Source organism: Chiloscyllium punctatum, chromosome 14 (genome assembly GCF_047496795.1).
Source record: "Chiloscyllium punctatum isolate Juve2018m chromosome 14, sChiPun1.3, whole genome shotgun sequence".
NCBI classification, from domain to species: domain Eukaryota; kingdom Metazoa; phylum Chordata; class Chondrichthyes; order Orectolobiformes; family Hemiscylliidae; genus Chiloscyllium; species Chiloscyllium punctatum.
This window is the reverse complement of record NC_092752.1, coordinates 7378155-7397284: the sequence shown is the minus strand read 5'-3', so window position 1 is coordinate 7397284 and position 19130 is coordinate 7378155. Positions and strand designations below refer to the sequence as shown.

General features: G+C 44.5%; 1 protein-coding gene across 7 annotated transcripts in view; it reads left to right on the top strand.

Annotated features, from left to right (window-relative positions):
• The window catches only part of bmpr1ba (bone morphogenetic protein receptor, type IBa), a 504601-nt gene that overhangs the window by 359771 nt on the left and 125700 nt on the right, over positions 1-19130 (top strand). The window contains exon 1 of one of the 7 annotated variants that reach the window (XM_072583842.1): positions 2420-2440. The exons of 5 other annotated variants lie outside the window; for them this stretch is intronic. The gene's annotated coding sequence lies outside the window, so the exon portion shown is untranslated. Of the gene's footprint in view, positions 1-2419; positions 2441-2817; positions 2942-19130 lie in introns of those variants that run through there. One more of the 7 variants, XM_072583841.1, reaches the window with a different exon arrangement.

Sequence of the window (19130 nt, the reverse complement as noted above, 5' to 3'; positions counted from 1 at the left end):
CAAGCACATGGAGCAGGTAGGATTTGAACCCAGGTTTCCTGGCTTAGAGGTAGGGACATTACCAATGAACCACAGGGGCCCCAAGCCAGCTAAAGACTCAATAGTTTCAAATCAACCTGTTCAGAAATGTTATAACACATCTCTGAAGCAGGTGGGAGTACAACCCCGGTCTCCTGGCATAGAGACAGGTTCATTACCACTATGCCACAAGCACCCCTCCAGTTAAAGGTGTAGTATAACAAAACATTCAAACAGTTGGGGAGAGGGTGAGAAACAAAGGAAGCAACTAAATGAGAATAGTGTGGGGGAAGGGAAGGTAAAACACCTTCAACTGACCTTTCTGTCAAAGCATCATGGGTACTGGGAAATACTGTATGATCCCGCTCTAAAGACACCCAGGAAAACACAGCTTTCTTTTTCCTTCTTTTCTAAACCTATCACCAAATTACCCAGGTAACACATTAAAACAACGAATAAGTTACAAGCCCTGCCTACCCAAGGACGGTTCAACAATGAAACAGATAAAAGGAAGGTAGGGAGACAGGGAGAGGAATAAATTAAAATGGAGCTGGAGGGGGGGATAATGGTGACCACCGAAAACTAAATGCTTTGACCTCTCCCTCTGTAGTGGCATGCTGGAAACTCCCAACTTGTATATAGTTCCTAATCAACCTGTCCAGTGATTCATTATACACCTCTGGGGAAGGCGAGACTTGTACCAAGGCCTTCTCGCTCAGAAGTAAGGAGACCACCATTGTGTCACCAGAACCCAAAACCCAGTTTTTAATGATAAACTTCAGTGAGTGTCCCTTGCTCTGCATTAAATCTGAAAGTTTACTCTTTACCTGGGGCTCTTGTGGTCTTGTAGTTAATATTGTCTCTCCTTTTCTTCCTATTGCCATGATGTCTCTGCATTCAACCTCATCAGTAATCCATCCACCCATTCCACACTCTGTCCACCCTCCCTCTCCACCCGTTCCCTCACCCTCTCTCCCCATTGTCCCACCCTCTCCACCCATTCCCCTCCCCTGTCTACATTCCCCCACCCTCTCCACCCATTCCCCTCCCCTGTCTACATTCCCCCACCCTCTCCACCCATTCCCCTCCCCTGTCTACATTCCCCCACCCTCTCCACCCATTCCCCTCCCCTGTCTACATTCCCCCACCCTCTCCACCCATTCCCCTCCCCTGTCTACATTCCCCCACCCTCTCCACCCATTCCCCTCCCCTGTCTACATTCCCCCACCCTCTCCACCCATTCCCCTCCCCTGTCTATGTTCCCCCACCCTCTCCACCCATTCCCCTCCCCTGTCTATGTTCCCCCACCCTCTCCACCCATTCCCCTCCCCTGTCTATGTTCCCCCACCCTCTCCACCCATTCCCCTCCCCTGTCTACATTCCCCCACCCTCTCCACCCATTCCCCTCCCCTGTCTACATTCCCCCACCCTCTCCACCCATTCCCCTCCCCTGTCTATGTTCCCCCACCCTCTCCACCCATTCCCCTCCCCTGTCTACATTCCCCCACCCTCTCCACCCATTCCCCTCCCCTGTCTATGTTCCCCCACCCTCTCCACCCATTCCCCTCCCCTGTCTATGTTCCCCCACCCTCTCCACCCATTCCCCTCCCCTGTCTACATTCCCCCACCCTCTCCACCCATTCCCCTCCCCTGTCTACATTCCCCCATCCTGTCTAAGTCCTTTTGGAGCTTATTACCATCTCCGATCATTGCTGTGTACATTTCTTTGGTTCATCACCTTCTCACAATTAGCAGCAAAACAAACAGATTGTTCAGTAGCCAGTTGGATTTTTCTTGACCATCCAATGATTCACACAGTGCAGATGAGGCCCTTCAGTCCATCAGGTTTGTGATGACATATTTACACTTTCCATCACTTGGCCCACAGCCTTGGATATTTCAAGTGCTCTGCCATGTCCATCAATAGGACTTTTCTTTTACCAAGTTCAGTGTTTTAGTAATTAAATGAAAACATTGAAAGATTTTTTTCCCTCCTTGCTGCATGGTTTTTCCTCCTGGGCACTGCCAGCAGATTAATCTTCACGGAGTTTCCGAGACATTCCTGGAGCATTGGCAGTCCTGGTAGTGCGGTGGTCCTGCTCGGTGTGGAACCCTGCAACGTTTGTTCCTTTAAGTACATAACGTAGCTAGGTTTTTCAGTGACGGGTTTGTACGTGAGCCAAGATCAAGGTACACACATTCCATAACATACTTGGAGCAGTTTGAGAAGCAGAGAGCAGTCTGAAAGGGAACATCGACTTCAGTGTAACAGGCTGCATCTGTGCCTCTGCTCCTACCTGTTCACCTCATTACTGAGTCCAGAAGAGTTCTGTTTCCACAACTCTGCAAAGTGGGAAAAGATTCCCCAACAATGATGCATGTGACGCATTGTGGTAGTTCACCTTTTCAGTAACATTTTAAAGTAAGTTTTTTTTTAATATGGTCATCCCTCTCCCTTTCACCCTCTCTCTCTATCTAGCTCTCAGGTCTTCAGTGTTGAGGAGTTAGCAATCCAGCCGTGGCCTGATGGAGGTTATAAAGAATGTGAAATAGGAGAGAAGGAATTCCAGTCTTGCTGGAGGCTTAAATCCATCAGGGCTTGAGATGTGGTGGGGGTGGGGGGGGTGTCGGAGGGTCAAATAAAAGCAGCTCCTTATTGTGAATAGCAGAGTTTATTTGAGAGGTCAAATGCCAACATGTAACAAATCAGTACAGAGGCAAGGTCACAGGCAGTGAGATCCGCTAGGTGGGTTGGTAATAGGAATATACTGAGAGCAGAGAAACACAGCAGCAGCTGGAAGGCTTCAGGAGCCAAGCACACTACCGTGTGATTAGTGCGACAAATTGTGCAAATGTAAGTGAAGCATTGACAACCGAGGCTGGAAAAGTTTCAGATGGAGACAGCGCTATCTCCTTTCAGAAGGTCAGTTTATCAGTAAATGGGGATAGGAGTGAGTGGGTAACAGCGAGATTGTGAGTGTGGAAGAGTTTTGGTAAAAGACAGATTACACTGTCTAAACTTTTCCCTGTAGGGCTGGAGTTACAGGGCCTGTGCTCAGCAAACTTCTGGCTTACGTCACAAACTTATGGTTTGTAAAACAACTATTCCGTTCTTTCAGAATTAAAGATTCACTTATTTTTATTTTATCCCTTTTTTACCTTGTAGATTGGAGATGTTCGGCTGCAGTGAGGGTCTGCATCATGGCCCTGTATGTCCTTACCCTCAGACCCAGTTTGTCCCTGACCCCCTGTGGTATCCAACTGTGTGCTGTCCTTGATGTAGTTTCTCCCTCAAACACTGTCTGATATTCTCTGAATTTTCCCCATATGTTAGCTCTTGTCATGTGTACCTGGAGACTGTTTTTTCGTTAAGAGTGATGCCTGGAAGTTTATTGACAATGTTAAGTATTTACATTGCCTGACGATCTCTTACATGTAGTCAGAGGTCTGTTCACCTTTATAATGGAGCATCACATCTCAATGATATCACCTAACGGGCGGCACGGTGGCTCAGTGGTTAGCACTGCTGCCTCACAGTGCCAGGGACCCAGGTTTGATACCCGCCTTGAGTGATTGTCTGTGTGGAGTTTGCACATTCTCCCCGTGTCTACGTGGGTTTCCTCCGAGTGTTCTGGTTTCCTCCCACAGTCCAAAGATGTGCAGATCAGGTCAATTGGCCATGCTAAATTGCCCATAGTGTTAAGTCATTAGTCAGGGTAAATGTAGGGTAGAGGAATTGGTCTGGGGGGTTACTCTTTGGAGGGTTGGTGTGGACTTGTTGAGCCAAAAGGAACCTAAAAACATCTATCTTAAACGTAGATACTAAGTGCTGTAATGGGTTATTCAACCCTTTCATCCTGCACCATCATTCCACCATTCACTATGATCGTGGCTGATCATGCAATTTCAGTATCCTATTCCCACTTTCTCTCCATGCCCCTCAATCCCTTTAGCTGCAAGAGCCATGTCCACCTCCCTCTTGAATATATTTAATGCACTGGTCCCAACAGCTTCCTGTGGGAGAGAATTCCACACGTTCACAACTCCCTGAGTGAAGAAATGTGTCCTCATCTCAGTCCTGAATGGCTTAATCCCTTATTCGTAGACTGTGACCCCTAGTTCTGGACTTTCTCAACATTGTTCCTGCATCTAACCTGTCCAGCCCCATCAGGATTTTATATGTTTCTATGAGACTCCCCCCTCATCCTTCTATTTCAATGAATACAAACCCAGTTGATCCAGTCTTCCTTCATAGGTCAAGGTACATTGCCTGTTTGGTTTGGGATTGATGTGATAATAAATATAATCTTTATGTGCTGTACCCTACCATTAATCTGAACATAGGGAAGTCAAGCACTTTCAATACTTCATAACCAATATAAATGTTACTCCAGGCAGATACAGAGTGTTGCGTGTCTCTGCTCTACTTGCTCCCTGTCTGAGTGTTAAGTCTACATTATGATTGCATTATCGGTAACATTACTGACCAATTTGCTTATTATTCACTCATGGGATGTTGGTGTTGCTGGCTCGGTCAGCTTTAAATGCCTAGCCCTCGTTTCCCATAGGAAGCTGGTGATGAGTTACCTTTTTGAAGTGAGAATTGGTTTCTGAACCATCTGATGTAGCTACACTCCCTGGAGCCCATGTCCCAGGAGGAATAGCTCCCATCTCGGGATGTCTAGTCCAGTGATGACATCACAATGCCACTGCTTTGCCCAAAATATCTTACTTCACATTTCGTATTTCAGAAAGGACCCGAAATAATTCACGTACAATTAATGACTTTAAAATAAGAGTGGACAATTCAGTCCCATAAACCTGTCCTTCCACTCAGTGAGATATTGGCTCATTTATGTCTTAATTCTATCTGCCCACCTTGGTTTTATAAATGTGTAAAGACTTATGTAGGTGATTGAATGCTGCATAGGATGGGTTTGCACAATCTTAGTCCAGCTCCTGATGGACAGAAGGTTTAAATATCTGCTCTGTCTTTTCTAAAGATCATGCTCTATGTATTTAAACAAGTTTGGGAAGTTTGACATCAGCAGACGAGGAGTAAGTTTTCCAAATTATGTCACTTTTTCATTTCAGCCTTTGGGTTAGTGTTTGCAAGTTAAACCAAAACAAATTTCACCTTCACTTTAGCCACTGGAGTCACAAATATGAAACTAAAAGGGAATTATTGAAAAATTGTCAAAAGAAGGTGTCCATGATTAGACTCAAACATCTTTCATTCATCCAGGACTGGCACTTGAAGATGAATTGGAAAATACGGATTGTTCATTAGACTGCTGGGAAACATACATGTTCCTTGTATTTTTACTGAAATGAAAATAAGGCTTGCATTTATATAGCACCATTTTGGGCCACAGTGCATTTCAAAATGCTTTACAATCAATTAAGCACCTTTGAGTTTCTAAGTGTAATCTCTGAAGTAATGAGAGAAACACAGAAGCCAATTTTCATACAGCAAGTTCCTACAAATAGCAATATGTTAATGATCAAATATTCTGTTTTAGACATTGATTGATTGGAATCATAGAAACCTTGCAGTGTGGAACTAGGCCATTTGGCCCATTGAATTAATACTGACCCTCTGAAGACCATCGCACCCAGTCCCAGGCCATCCCTGTAACACAGCATTATCCATGGCTAACCCATCTAGCCTGCATATCCCTGGACATTATGTGCAATTTAGGCTCACCCAGACAGTCACTGAGGGTAGAATTAAACCTGGGTCCCTGGCACTGTAATGCAGCAGTGCTAACCACTGAGTCACCATGCCACCACTTTCCAGGACATGAGAGATAACTCCTCTTCAGATGTTCAAATTGGTTTCCAGGGAATCGTTCACATCTGTCTAAGAATTGAGACAGCTAGGATCTTAATTTAACAAGTCACCCTGAGAGACAGAGCCTCCAACAGTGCTGCATTGCCTCAGTGTTGCATTAGAGTATCAGTCTAAATTTGTTGTGTTTTAGTCCTGGAAAAGTATTTAAGTTCATAATCATCTGACTCAGACGTGGGACCGTTACACACTGAATCCATGACTAACACTATGGGCATTTCACTAAAGCAAAACTGCTCTATGTATTGTCCCTCATGCAGTTCGCCCACAGAAAACTATTTCCTGCTGTCGAAGTACTTGGCATAAAAATACAATCCATGTGAACAGGAAATTGGAGAGTCTGGGAGTATCTTATTCTAAGATGCGTCAATATTGAAATCTATATCATGTTCATAGTTACCAGTGACAGGATCTAAGGAAAAGCCTAATGTAAGCACAAGTATTTGAAGAGACAGTGAACAATGTGAAAATCGTTAAGCAAGCAAAATAGATATGAATAAATAATTTCATTGGCACAGAACATCAGCATCCAATTTTTGAAGAGTTAAAAGATGGAAAAAGAAAAATAACTGGAAAGGAACATTTTTAAAAGGGCCGTTAAGATAAATTCTATTGTTCTTACTTCTTTGTGCCAAGTTGGGAATGAGGGGTAACAGATTAAAAATAAGCAGCCTGTCATTTAAGACAAGCTGAGGACTTCTTTCTTTTAGGTGGTCATAATTCTTTGGAACTCTTATTCCCAGATTATGGTGGAGATGCAGTCATTAAATACCTTTAAGGCAGAGGTGGACAGGTTCTTCACTAATAAAGGAGCCAAAGGTTACCAGGGAATGCGGAGGTACAGCTACAATCGGATCTGCCATGATCGTGCGGTGTACAGAGCAGGCTAGAGGGACTGAGTGGTGTGTGTTCACATACTCAAGAAGCACAGCAGGCCAGGCAGCATCCGAGGAGCAGAAAAATCGACGTTTCGGGCAAAAAAATCGGTGATTTTCCTGCTCCTCGGATGCTGCCTGACCTGCTGTGCTTTTCCAGCACCACACTAATCTAAACTCTGGTTTCCAGCATCTGCAGTCTTCACTTTTGCCCTGTGTTCATATACTCTCCAGGTGAGAGGCTGTACATCTTGGGAATTAGAGAATTGAGTGGCAAAAGATGGAAAATCAGGCAGAGAGCATTTTAAAGACCTTTTTCTTTATTTTCACTGTATGGATGATGCTGATTTTTTTTTAATCATCCCGAACGAAGTCCATGAAACTGTACGATATAGGAGCAAATTTGAGACCATTTGGACCATTGAGTCTGCTCTACCATGTGATCATGGCTGATATGTCTCTCAACCCCTCCCTGTAACCCTTGAACCCCTTACTATCCAAGAACCTGTCTATCTCTGTCTTAAAGACACAGAATGACTTGTTCTCCACAGCCCTCTGCGGCAATGAGTTCCACAGATTCCCCACCCTCTGGCTGAAGAAATTCCTCCCCATCTCAGTTCTATAGGGTCGTCGCTTCACTCTGAGGCTGTGCCCTCGGGTTCTGGTCTGTCCTGCTAGTAGAAACATCTTCTCCATGTCCACTCTATGCAGGCCTCTCAGTTTCAATCAGATCCCCCCCTCCATCCCCGGTCCTTCTAAACTCCACCAAGTATAGACTCAGAGTCCTCAAGCGCTCCTAATATGACAAGCCGTTTATCCCCAGGATCATTCTTGTAAACATCCTCGGGACCCCCTTCAAGGCCAGAATGTCTTTCCTTAGCCCAGAAAAGCTGGCCTTGAAAAGACGATGCTTAGCTGCCTTCTTGAACCATTGCAGTCAACGGGATACAGGTGAATCCACAGTGCTGTTAGAGAGGGAGTTCAGGATTTTGATCCAATTACAGGGAAGGAATGGCGATTTATTTCTAAGTCAGGATGATTTATGGATGATTATAGTGATGGTATTCCCTTGCACTGCAATGGTTGAGATTGCACATTTGGAAGGTGCTGTTGAGAAAGGCTTGGCTGGTTTCTGCAGTGCATCTTACTGATGGTACACACTCTGCATTGTTGGTGGAAGGAGTGAATGATAAAGTTGGTGAATGGGGTGATAATCAAATGGGCTGTTGTGTTATAGATAGTGTTGAGTTTGTGGAATGCTTTGGAGCTCCACCAATCCAGGTAAATGCAGAGTATTCCATCATACCCTTGTGCCATCACATGTGCTTTGTCGTGGGCAGGCATTGGAGAGATAGGAAGTGATGGACTTCTTGCAGGATTCCTAGCCCCTAGCCAATCCAATTCAGTCTCTGATCAATGGTAACCATACATAACCAGTTCAATGCAGCTTCTGGTCAATTATAACCCCCATGATATTGATGATAAAGGTATCAGTGATTGTAATGCTATTGAATAACAAATGGAGATGGTAGGATTCTGACTTGTTTGAGGTGGTCATTGTATGATACGTATGTGGCCCAAATGTTACTTAGCGCTTATCAGCAAAAGCCTGAATGTTGTCCAGGTTATACTTCACATGGACACAGAGTGCATCAGTATCTGAGGACCTGTGAATCACCATTGTGCAATCATCAGCAAACATCCCTACTTCTGACCTTATGATCATTGATAAAGCAGCAGAGAATGGTTGGCCCTAGGACATTCCCCTGAAGAACTCCTGCGGAGATGTCCTGGAGCTGAGATGATTGACTTCCAGGTTATGGCCTAGTGGTATTATCGCTGAATTATTAGTCCAGAGACCCACATAATGTTCTGGAAACCCAGGTTCAAATCCCACCATGGCAGATGGTGGAATTTGAATTTAATAAAAATCTGGAGTCTCATGATGACCATTGTCGACTACTGGAAAAGCCCATCTGGTTCACTAATATCCTTTAGGGAAGTAAATCTGTCACCCTTAACTGGTCTGGCTTACATGTGACCCAGATTCTTAGCAACACGTTTCACTCTTAAAAACTGCCCTGTGGGCAATTAGGGATGGGTAATAAATGCTGGCCTGGCCAGTGATGTCCTCAGCTCAGAAATGGATAAAAGAAAGGTATGACTCCAACCAATGGGGAGTTTTCTTTACTGATTCCCATTGACATCAGTTTTTCTCAAGGTCAAAAGTTGTATTGTTGTCAAGGGCAGTCACTCTCTTTGCCTCCTGAGTTCAGCCATCTTGTCCATTTTGAAATCAACACTGCAATTTGGTCAAGAGCTATGAGACAACTTCAGAGGCGGAAACAGAAACTGCTGGAAAAGCTCAGCAGGTCTGGCAGCATCTGTGGAGAGAAATCAGAGTTAATGTTTGAGGTCTGGTGACCCTTCCTCAGAACATTTCTGTTTTTGTTCCTGATTTACAGCGTCTGCAGTTCTTTTGGTTTTTAACTTCAGATGCAAAACTGAATTAAAATCATTTGAGTGAAAGTCCTGTATCCTTCCCCCTCTCTTTTAAGTGACAGCAGCATAACTGAAGATTTTAAATTGTGAAATATTGAAAGGAATGTTCATGGTGTAGTCAGAACCAGGTTATTTTATGATAGATTGATTTGAATCAGCATCAAGAAACAAAGCAACACAGCTAATCAATCTGGAATGCCAGTTGCTGTGATTTAATCGTCCCACTAATCTTATGTTTCCTCTGTTTACCAACCTCAAAATTGCTTTGCGTGACAGTTTTTCCAGATGACAAAGTCCCTTTAAATAACCAGCTGTGATGGAGGTAGATAATGGGACATTAAGCAGTCCCTAGAGATAGACAGTGGGACGTTTAACAGCCACAGAACAGATAATCAAGCGGTAAGCAGGCCTTCCAGCAAATTATTGGGAAATTAAGTGTCCCTGAAATCGTCTGTCGTGATAGGTAAATCAAATTTTAGTTTTCTTAAACAGATTGAGATGTCCATTCACCCTGTGGCCACCAATCCTCCAGGATTGCCCATAAGTCTCCATGTTATACAAAATTATTGCCAGGATACTGCCATGGAGGTTGCGCTGGATGGAAGTTGAAGCTCTGAAAAAATAAAATTTCAGTTTTCTTTGTTAGTTATAAAAGTATTTGGGGATGGCTAAATGACGGCTGTTTGGCAGTCAGGAATTGTAGGAATGTCAGTCTGTTTTCCAGTTGGCACAGGAGTATGGTGGCCTGTTGGGATGGATATGTCGGGAAACCAATGGTACTGTAGCAGGAATGCCACATCAGGACATCACGTGATGAAGTTTGATATATTGCCAGAGCCAGCAATCCTCATTCACCTCATTACATATACTACACTCCATGAAGAATTCCAGCTACAGTGTAAATATGTGGGATCAGTTAGCTCAGTGGCTAGTTTGCAAAACAGTGTGATGCCAATAGCGTGGGTTCAATTCCTGCACTAATCAAAGTTACCATGAAAGACTCTCCTTCTCAACCTTTCCCCTTGACTAAGGCACGGTGGTCCTCAGGCTAAACCACCACCTCTCTCCCTGATCAGACAGCTACCTTGTGGCCCTGTAAACTAGGAGAAAGTGAGGACTGCAGATGCTGGAGACGAGAGTTGAAAAATGTGATGCTGGAAAAACACAGCAGGCCAGGCAACATCCGAGGAGCAGGAGAATCGATGTTTTGGGCATAAGCCCTTCTTCAGGAATGAGGCTGGTGTGTCAGGTGGGCTGAGATAAAAGGTAGGGGGCAGGAGATTTGGGGGAGGGGCGCTGGGAATACAATAGGTGGAAGGAGGTGAGGGTGAGGGTGATAGGCCGGCGAGGGGGTGGGGGCGGAGAGGTCGGGAAGAAGATTGCAGGTCAAGAGGGCAGTGCTGAATCCGGGGGTTGGGACTGAGATAAGGTGGGGGGAGGGGAAATGAGGAAGCTGGAGAAATCTACATTCATCCTGTGTGGTTGGAGGGTTCCTACCCGCACCAACCAACCCAACCGTCCCGTGGCTGAACAATTTAACTCCCCCTCCCACTCCGCCAAGGAGATGCACATCCTTGGCCTCCTCCATCGCCAGACCCTGGCCACACGACGCCTGGAGGAAGAGCACCTCATCTTCCACCTAGGAACCCTCCAACCACACGGGATGAATGTAGATTTCTCCAACTTCTTCATTTCTCCTCCCCCCACCTTATCTCAGTCCCAACCCCCGGATTCAGCACCGCCTTCTTGACCTGCAATCTTCTTCCCGACCTCTCCGCCCCCACCCACTCTCTGGCCTATCACCATCACCCTCACCTCCTTCCACCTATCGTATTCCCAACGCCCCTCCCCCAAATCCCCGCCCCCTACCTTTTATCTCAGCTGCCTGGCACACCAGCCTCATTCCTGAAGAAGGGCTTATGCCCGAAAAGTCGATTCTCCTGCTCCTCGAATGCTGCCTGGCCTGCTGTGTTTTTCCAGCACCACATTTTTCAACTCCTGTAAACTAGGCGGAATTTATGTATGTGTTTAAAATAGATCTGTGGAACTCCCTTCCTAACAATGCTCAGGGTGTACCTTTCCTCTCCATGTTTGTAAAGGCAGCTCATCAGCACCTTCTCAAAGATAGTAACAGCCACGTCCCCTGATTGAATCCAAAGACGTACAGATCTGGCATGTTTCCTGGTTGCTAGTTAACTATCACTCAGCATCCCAGACTATCTGGGAACTATCACATTGCTGTTTTGTTGGGAGTATGCTGGCCACAGATTAGCTGCTGCACATCCCATATTACAGCACTTCAAAACCACTTCATTGGGTAGAAAGCTCTTTGGGACGCCCAGGGCTTACGGAAGACACTGTTTAATGTGAGTCTTTTTATGGAAACAGAGTTGTGTAATGCCACTGCTCTGTAAACTGAGAGATTTGACCCAATTGCAAAATGTACCTGCATTGCCTCTCTCATGAATTGCAACCTTTGGCTATCTTCAATTAAATACGATGGGTGCTTTCTCACATAGATCTTTATCTCATTCCCTGTCAGAGAGAAACGATGATGTCCCAGTGACAGTGCATCTGTATAAAATCAGTATGACAAGTACCTCATAGGGCACTATTACTACAATTAATAAAAACCAGAAGAAAATCCCAGTAAAATAATCTTTTTAATAAGCAACAGAAAATGGAACACCAGGTAAGTTGGATGTTTTAATTTGGAATGATAGGGGGTGGTTAACGTTAGATTACTTACAGTGTGGAAACAGGCCCTTCGGCCCAACAAGTCCACACCGCCCCGCCGAAGCGTAACCCACCCATACCCCTACATCTACATCTACCCCTTACCTAACACTATGGGCAATTTAGAATGGCCAATTCACCTGACCTGCACATCTTTGGACTGTGGGAGGAAACCGGAGCACCCAGAGGAAACCCACACAGACACGGGAAGAACGTGCAAACTCCACACAGTCGCCTGAGGCAGGAAATGAACCCGGGTCTCTGGCGTTGTGAGGCAGCAGTGCTAACCACTGTGCCACCGTGCCGCCCACAATTGAAAAGTAATTTTGAAAAGTAACAGATTGAAAAGTAATTTTGAAAGGGATTTAGAAACATTCTGTACTTGAAACATAACATTTGCAGGGCTATAAAGTGAGTGAGATTAATTAGATAACCCATTCAAAAGAGCAGCAGTCTGTTGATGTACCGAATGCCCTCAATCTGTGCCTATTTATTTCATAGTTAAAAATCACACACCAGGTTATAGTCCAACAGGTTTATTGGATTATTACCTGATGTTGTGTGATTTTTAACTTTGTCCACCCGAGTCCAACACCGGCACCTCCAAATCATCTTTTCTTCTTGAAATCTGAATATTTGTATCGCACCTCCACGCTCTGTGAGAGAAAGCCTCAAATCTACTGGTGGGCACCCAGTTCTCTTTCTGCAGGGATACCCAAGACATGGACAAGGGTTGCAGCTGGAATAACCTCCATCGAAATCAGCTGCGACCATTTACAACAAGCTAAAGCAGTTATCAGTGGCTAACTCAAGAACAACCCCATGACCTGCAGGTTTTCCACAAGGTAGCTCTCCCACCTTTCCAGACACAATAAGGAATGGCGTAAAAGCAATGACTGCAGATGCTGGAAACCAGATTCTGGATTAGTGGTGCTGGAAGAGCACAGCAGTTCAGGCAGCATCCAAGTAGCTTCAAAATCGACGTTTCGGGCAAAAGCCCTTCATCAGGAATAAAGGCAGTGAGCCTGACTCCCCACTCTTCAGGCTCACTGCCTTTATTCCTGATGAAGGGCTTTTGCCCGAAACGTCGATTTTGAAGCTACTTGGATGCTGCCTGAACTGCTGTGCTCTTCCAGCACCACTAATCCAGAATGGGCTTAGCCAGTGATAGCCATATCCCATGGAAACATTTTTAAAAACCTAATTTCTTGAAAGTGAGACTTATACTCTTTGGCAAACAGTAGAGTGTTGAGAGTGTACTGATCTTGATGTACCCGGTCTTATACAGTGGTCCAAGAGTATGTCATTACACTGATAGAGTTCACAATAAACTGCATGTAAATAAAAAGGTATTTATTTCTTCTTCTCTCCAATCAGTTTGCACACTATCTGGCTGAGAGGACAGGAGAAGCATTATTGATAGCACTCAAACAGCTATGGAATTGAATTGTCACAATTATTATTACTTTTTCTGATTGCCTGCCAAGTTGTGCATTAGTTAAAATACATTCTCATTTCAGAATTGCAACTGAGTTTACAGCATGGAGCAGGCCTTTCGGTCTGATCATTCTATCCCACTGTTGATGCTCTCCACCCATTTTTTCCCACTACATCTCACCCTATCCGCATCATCTGCCCCTCCTCTCTCCATGACCTGGCTTTGCTTCACATGAGACCACTGACAGTAAGACAGTATCTAAAACAAATTTAGACTAAAAAGAAAATTTGATGTAAAATCAATCTAAAGGAAGGGTTGCATTTAGATAGCACTTGCCAGACTTTCGGGTACCCCAAAGATTGTGTATGTGGGTCTAGCCTGAAGACCCAGTTGTAAGTATTGTAGATTAGTGGTGTTAGAATCATTGAATCCCGACAGCGTGGAAGTAGGGAATTCAGCCCAACGAGTCTATGCTGACCCTCTGAAGGCCATCCCACCCAGACCCAACTCATCCCTGTAACCCTGCATTTCCCATGGCCAACCCACCTCATCTGCACACGATGGGCAATTTAGCATAGCCAACCCATTCTAACCTGCGCACCTTTGCATTGTGGGAGGAAACCAGAGCACTTGGAGGAAACCTGCACAGACATGGGAAGAACATGCAAACTTCATACAGACAGATACCTGAGGGTGGGATTGAACCTGGGTCCGTGGTGCTATGAGGCAGCAGTGTTGATCATTGAGCCACTCTGTTGACTCTGTACCCTGTCATAGTTATGACAGGGGTTAGTCAACAGACTCACGGTTAGATCAGCTCTTTGTTACGATCAGGTGAAGAGAGGAATTTGGCTCCTCTTTTCTTGACGTATCATTGGTTGATTCCAACCAATCAAGGCTAGGTGATGACCTAGTGGTATTATCGCTGGACTGCTAATCGAGAGCCCCAGATAATGATGTGGGACCTGGGTTCAATTCAGTGAAAAAAACCCATCTGGGATGAAAGTCTAATGAAGACTATTGCTGATTGTGAAGAAAAACCCACCTTGCCGTTGAGGGAAGGAGAGTGCCAACCTTACCTATTCTAGTCAAAATGTAACTCCTGACCCATGACAATATGATTGACTCTCAACTGCCCCCTGGGCATACAATAAATGCTGATGTTGAATGAATAAATTTAAAAATTATATTTTTATTTCTTTTTTAGCGCACAGCTCTTACATGTCAACTAAAATGTGATTACTTCGATCAAACTGAAGGAGTCAAGTTACAACAATCTTTGAGTTAAAGAACAGAAATTTTATTACTTATAACCCTGAAAAAGTAATAAAAATGCAGCATCAAAGCACACACACACAAACGCATAACAAATTTAAAAAGAAATTGGTCAGATATGGAAAGGCAGAATTAGCTGCACAGTCGATTTTAACATATAGTCCTTTGAGGTGTTAGATTTTAAAATTGAGGTCAGTTAGTTAATTGTTAATTGTGTCCTGTGTTGAAGCTGGTACAATTTGAGTTTTCTGTGAATGGTTGTCGGCCTAAGTTGCTTTTTCACCCAGGCACAGACTTTGAGGTTGAGAGATACCGGGAGAGAGAAACACTTGACTTCTTTAGTTTTAATTCATATATATTTTTTCTCTCTTTGCTCTGCTGAGCAAGTTACTGAAATATGGATCTTTTGAATATTCCTGTGTCTGCCTCCTATTCTTTCCAAGCTGATTAATCAAGAGCAACCTTTCATCTCCCAGTTTGTGAATGTACCGTGCAAGTGTGAATTAAAAAAAAGAGTGGCAGATATCTTGAATCTGACTTAGTTGTCTGTTTTCACTGTCTTTGGATGAAACAGTGATTTCAATGCGGACGGTTTTTGTATTTCTTACACTGTGCATCAATCTGTGGTCAGGTAATGACTGGAATTATTTCATATTAATATTTGTCCTTTTTTAAAAAATAACTTTAGTCCAAGAATGCGACAGGCATTAAAGATCAGATGATGGAAGCTGCATATCGATCGTTGGGTTTCTCTTTTACAAATAACATGATATCTTTCAGTGTGAGCAGAGCACAGGGGGGAGGGATGCTGCAGTGAAGCAATGTGCTAGCACAGGGTGATGAGCAAGGAGAAAAAACGTGCACTCAAAATTCGAGGTGTCAAAGTTCCGAGAGGCATGGACAGGGTAGAGAGGGAGAAACATTACTCAACTCGAGGGATCAAGACGAAGGGTTCTTGTTTTAAGGTACATGTTGAAGAATGCGTTTAACGTAAGGAGCAGGAGGTTTCTCGGTGATCTGAGAAAGAAATCAGCTGGAGGGCTGTGGGTACCTGGAACTCACTGCTTAAAATATCTGGCAAAAGCAGAATTACTCAAGTGTTTTAAGACCTTGTTAGATGGACACTTGAACCACCATGGCAGGCAAGGCTATGGGTTATGTACTGGAGAATGAGATTAGAATGGATGGACATTGGATGACCAGTGCAGACATGATGGGCTGAGGAGCTTCCTTCCAGGCTGTAAAACTCAGTGACTCTAGTGTGGTCACCCACTCCGACAAGCTGAGATCCAAAGAGGAACCCAACATTTTTGCTGGGATTTTGCCACTGAAAGGGCACGCATACATCCTCCAGTAGGCATCTCTGGATTATAGCAATGTTTGGGTTCAGCAGAGCACTTTTGGCTGCATTCTGTTACTCCGTAGTGTTATAGTGGATTCTCTGACATTATGAATGACATGTATGGGCTATGTCTTATTGAGGTAATCTCAAAGGGACTGACTGAGCTCTCTTTTCTATTAATATGGTAGTAAAGGGTGCAGAAAAGGTTTACAAGGATGTTGCTGGGGTTGGAGGGTTTGAGCTATAGAGAGAGGCTGAACCACCCTGCCCCCACCACCGCCAACCCCTTTATCTGCAGCTCCCCCTACATCCCCCAATCCTGAAGAAGGTTTATACCCAGAATGTCGACTTCTCCACCTCCTGATGCTGCCTGGCTTGCTATGTTCTTCCAACCTCCTGCCTAGCTATTTTCCCTGGAGCATCAGAGGCTGCGGGGTGATCTTATAGAAGTTTATGAAATAAAGAGGGACATGGATAGGGCGAATTTACAAGGTCTTTTCTCCAGGGTAGGAGAATCCAAAACTGGGGGGGTGCAGGTTTACGGTGAGACTGGGAAGATCTGGAAAGGACTAAGGGACAGTGTTTTCACACAGAGGATAGTGTGTGTATGGAATGAGTTGCCAGAGGAAATGGTGCAGGCTGGTACAATTATAGCATTTAAAAGGCATCTGGCTGGGTATATGAACCAGAAGGGTTTAGAGGGATATGCGCCAAGTGCTGGTAGATGGGACTAAATTAGGTGAGGATATCTGGTTGGAAGAATTGGACTGAAGGATCTGTTTCTGTCCTGTGCAGCTCTATGACTCTTTGACTCGAAGTAGTCGATTCTGCCCACCATGAGGAAGCCTCACTAATTTCACATTTCATACTGTCTGGTTTGTTTTAGATTTTGCTTTTAAAATCTGTTTCACTTGAGATCATTAAGGTCTAAGTGATGGTGAGTTTGTGCTTAGAAGCTAATAGTTTCAATCAGCCTAAAATTTCAATCAACTGTAATTTATACTCTCTTGCAACATAAGATCCAAAAGTTTTCCTCCCCTGATTGCTGACATTAAAATAAGGTAAATGATGATTACATCATCTCACATCTGGATGGGGATAGCTTGCAGGCAACTTGGGCCATCTTCAGTCCAAACTGTGAAACATTGCAGAACCTTTACAAGTGTGAGACACAACAGATGACATTCACAGCTCATTGCTTTTGCAGGCACTGAGTTTCAGGTGTACGAGCAAGAAGGGCAAGATTTGATCAACTTGTCATTGTTTTCAACTGTCCATACTAAGTCCAGAATCATTAGGAACAGGAATAGGCCATTTGGCCCCTTGGGCCTGCTTGACCATTCAATAGGATCATGGCTGATCTGCCATTCCTCACATCCACTTTCCTGCCCTTTCCCCAGAATGCTTGATTTCCCGACTGCTCGCTAATCTCAGCCTTAAATATACACAAGGACTCTCTGTGACAAGGAGTTCCAAGGACTCAACCTTCTGAGAGAAGAATATTTCCTTATCTCAATCTGAAATTGGTGTCCCTTTATTCTGAGATGATGGCTTCTTGTCCTAGACTCTCCCAAAGGGGAAACATCCTCTCAGCATTCGGCCAGTTAAGCCCCTTCAGAATCTGATATGTTTCAATGAGATCATCTCTCATTCTTCTAAACTCCGATTAGTGGAGTCCTGACCTGAGTCAAGATTAGAGTAGTGCTGGAAAAGCACAGCAGGCCAGGCAGCATCTGAGGAGCAGGAAAGTCGACGTTTCGGGCAAAAGCCCTTCATCAGGAAAGAGTCCTGACCTGATTAGCTTTTGTTCATAATACAATCACTCCATTCCAGGGATCATCCTAGTGAAACTTCTCTGATGAAATAATTTTGTTTCCTTCAATACGGTGACTAAAACTGCTACCCAATCAGTTTTCTCCCCCTCTGGGTCCATGATTACTTCTGAGAGTCTATTTCCCTCCCCACCATGTTGTTCCACTCAAGTCACTCTTCTTGATCGTTAAGGAATACAATGAGAGTCACTAGCTTACATAATCATGCCATTTGTCTCCTTGCCCAATGTTGTACTTCTTTGGTTTCCAACAACAACCACTAACCTTGACCAGTTTTCATTAGGAACTCCAATTGGAAGGTGTATAATCTACAACAACCAACTCATCTCCGTAAGTGAGAGAGTAGCTAATAATTGTGATTATTTTCAATTCCACCTCTATGAGATTACGTGAGATTACATTCCCTACAGTGTGGAAACACACCCTTCGGTCCAACCAGTCCACACCGACCCTCCGAAGAGTAGCCCACCCAGACCCATTTCCCTCTGCCTAATGCACCTGACACTACGGGCAATTTAGCATGGCCAATCCACCTGACCTGCACATCTTTGGACTGTGGGAGGAAACCGGAGCACCCAGAGAAAACCCACACAGACACGGGGAGATGGTGCAAACTCCACACAGACAGTCACCGAGGCTGGAATTGAACTTGGGACCCTGGTGCTGTGAGGCACCATGCCTCCCATAAATGTTCAGGACATTTTCTACAATGACATTACTGTATAAGAGGCATCAGTGAGACTGGCCTTGGTACTGCCTGCCAGATCTCATGAACAAATGAAAGAAATGCAAATTGTTGCTATTGCTGCCATTGTACCTCTGCACCTTCCTCCAGACTTACAACCATCCCACACCCGGTTCAACATCTTAAAGAACAGCTTAAAGTGGGGTGGGGCTGGGCAGTATTGGGAGAAGCAATGTGGTTTAAGGAGGAACTTCAGATCCAAGACATCTGAGTGCATGGCGATAAATGACTGGGCAATTCAAATGCTCAAGAAGTTGGAATCGGAGGAGTGCAGAAGTTTCAGAGAGATGCAGCTGTAGAGGGGGTTGCAGAGAAAGTGGGGAGTAAGGCCATTAGTTTGCAAGTTGCCACGTCTAGTTTTCTCACTGAGGAATGATGTATTTGGCTGCTGCAGTTGAGAAAGGTAGGGAGAGAAATTTACTTGTCTTACCTGCAGGAATCTTTTCTACAGGGGAGTGTACACGCCTCTCTCCTGTTTAAAGTTTGCACTTTCAGCTGGGCTGTATTTTCTCTGCA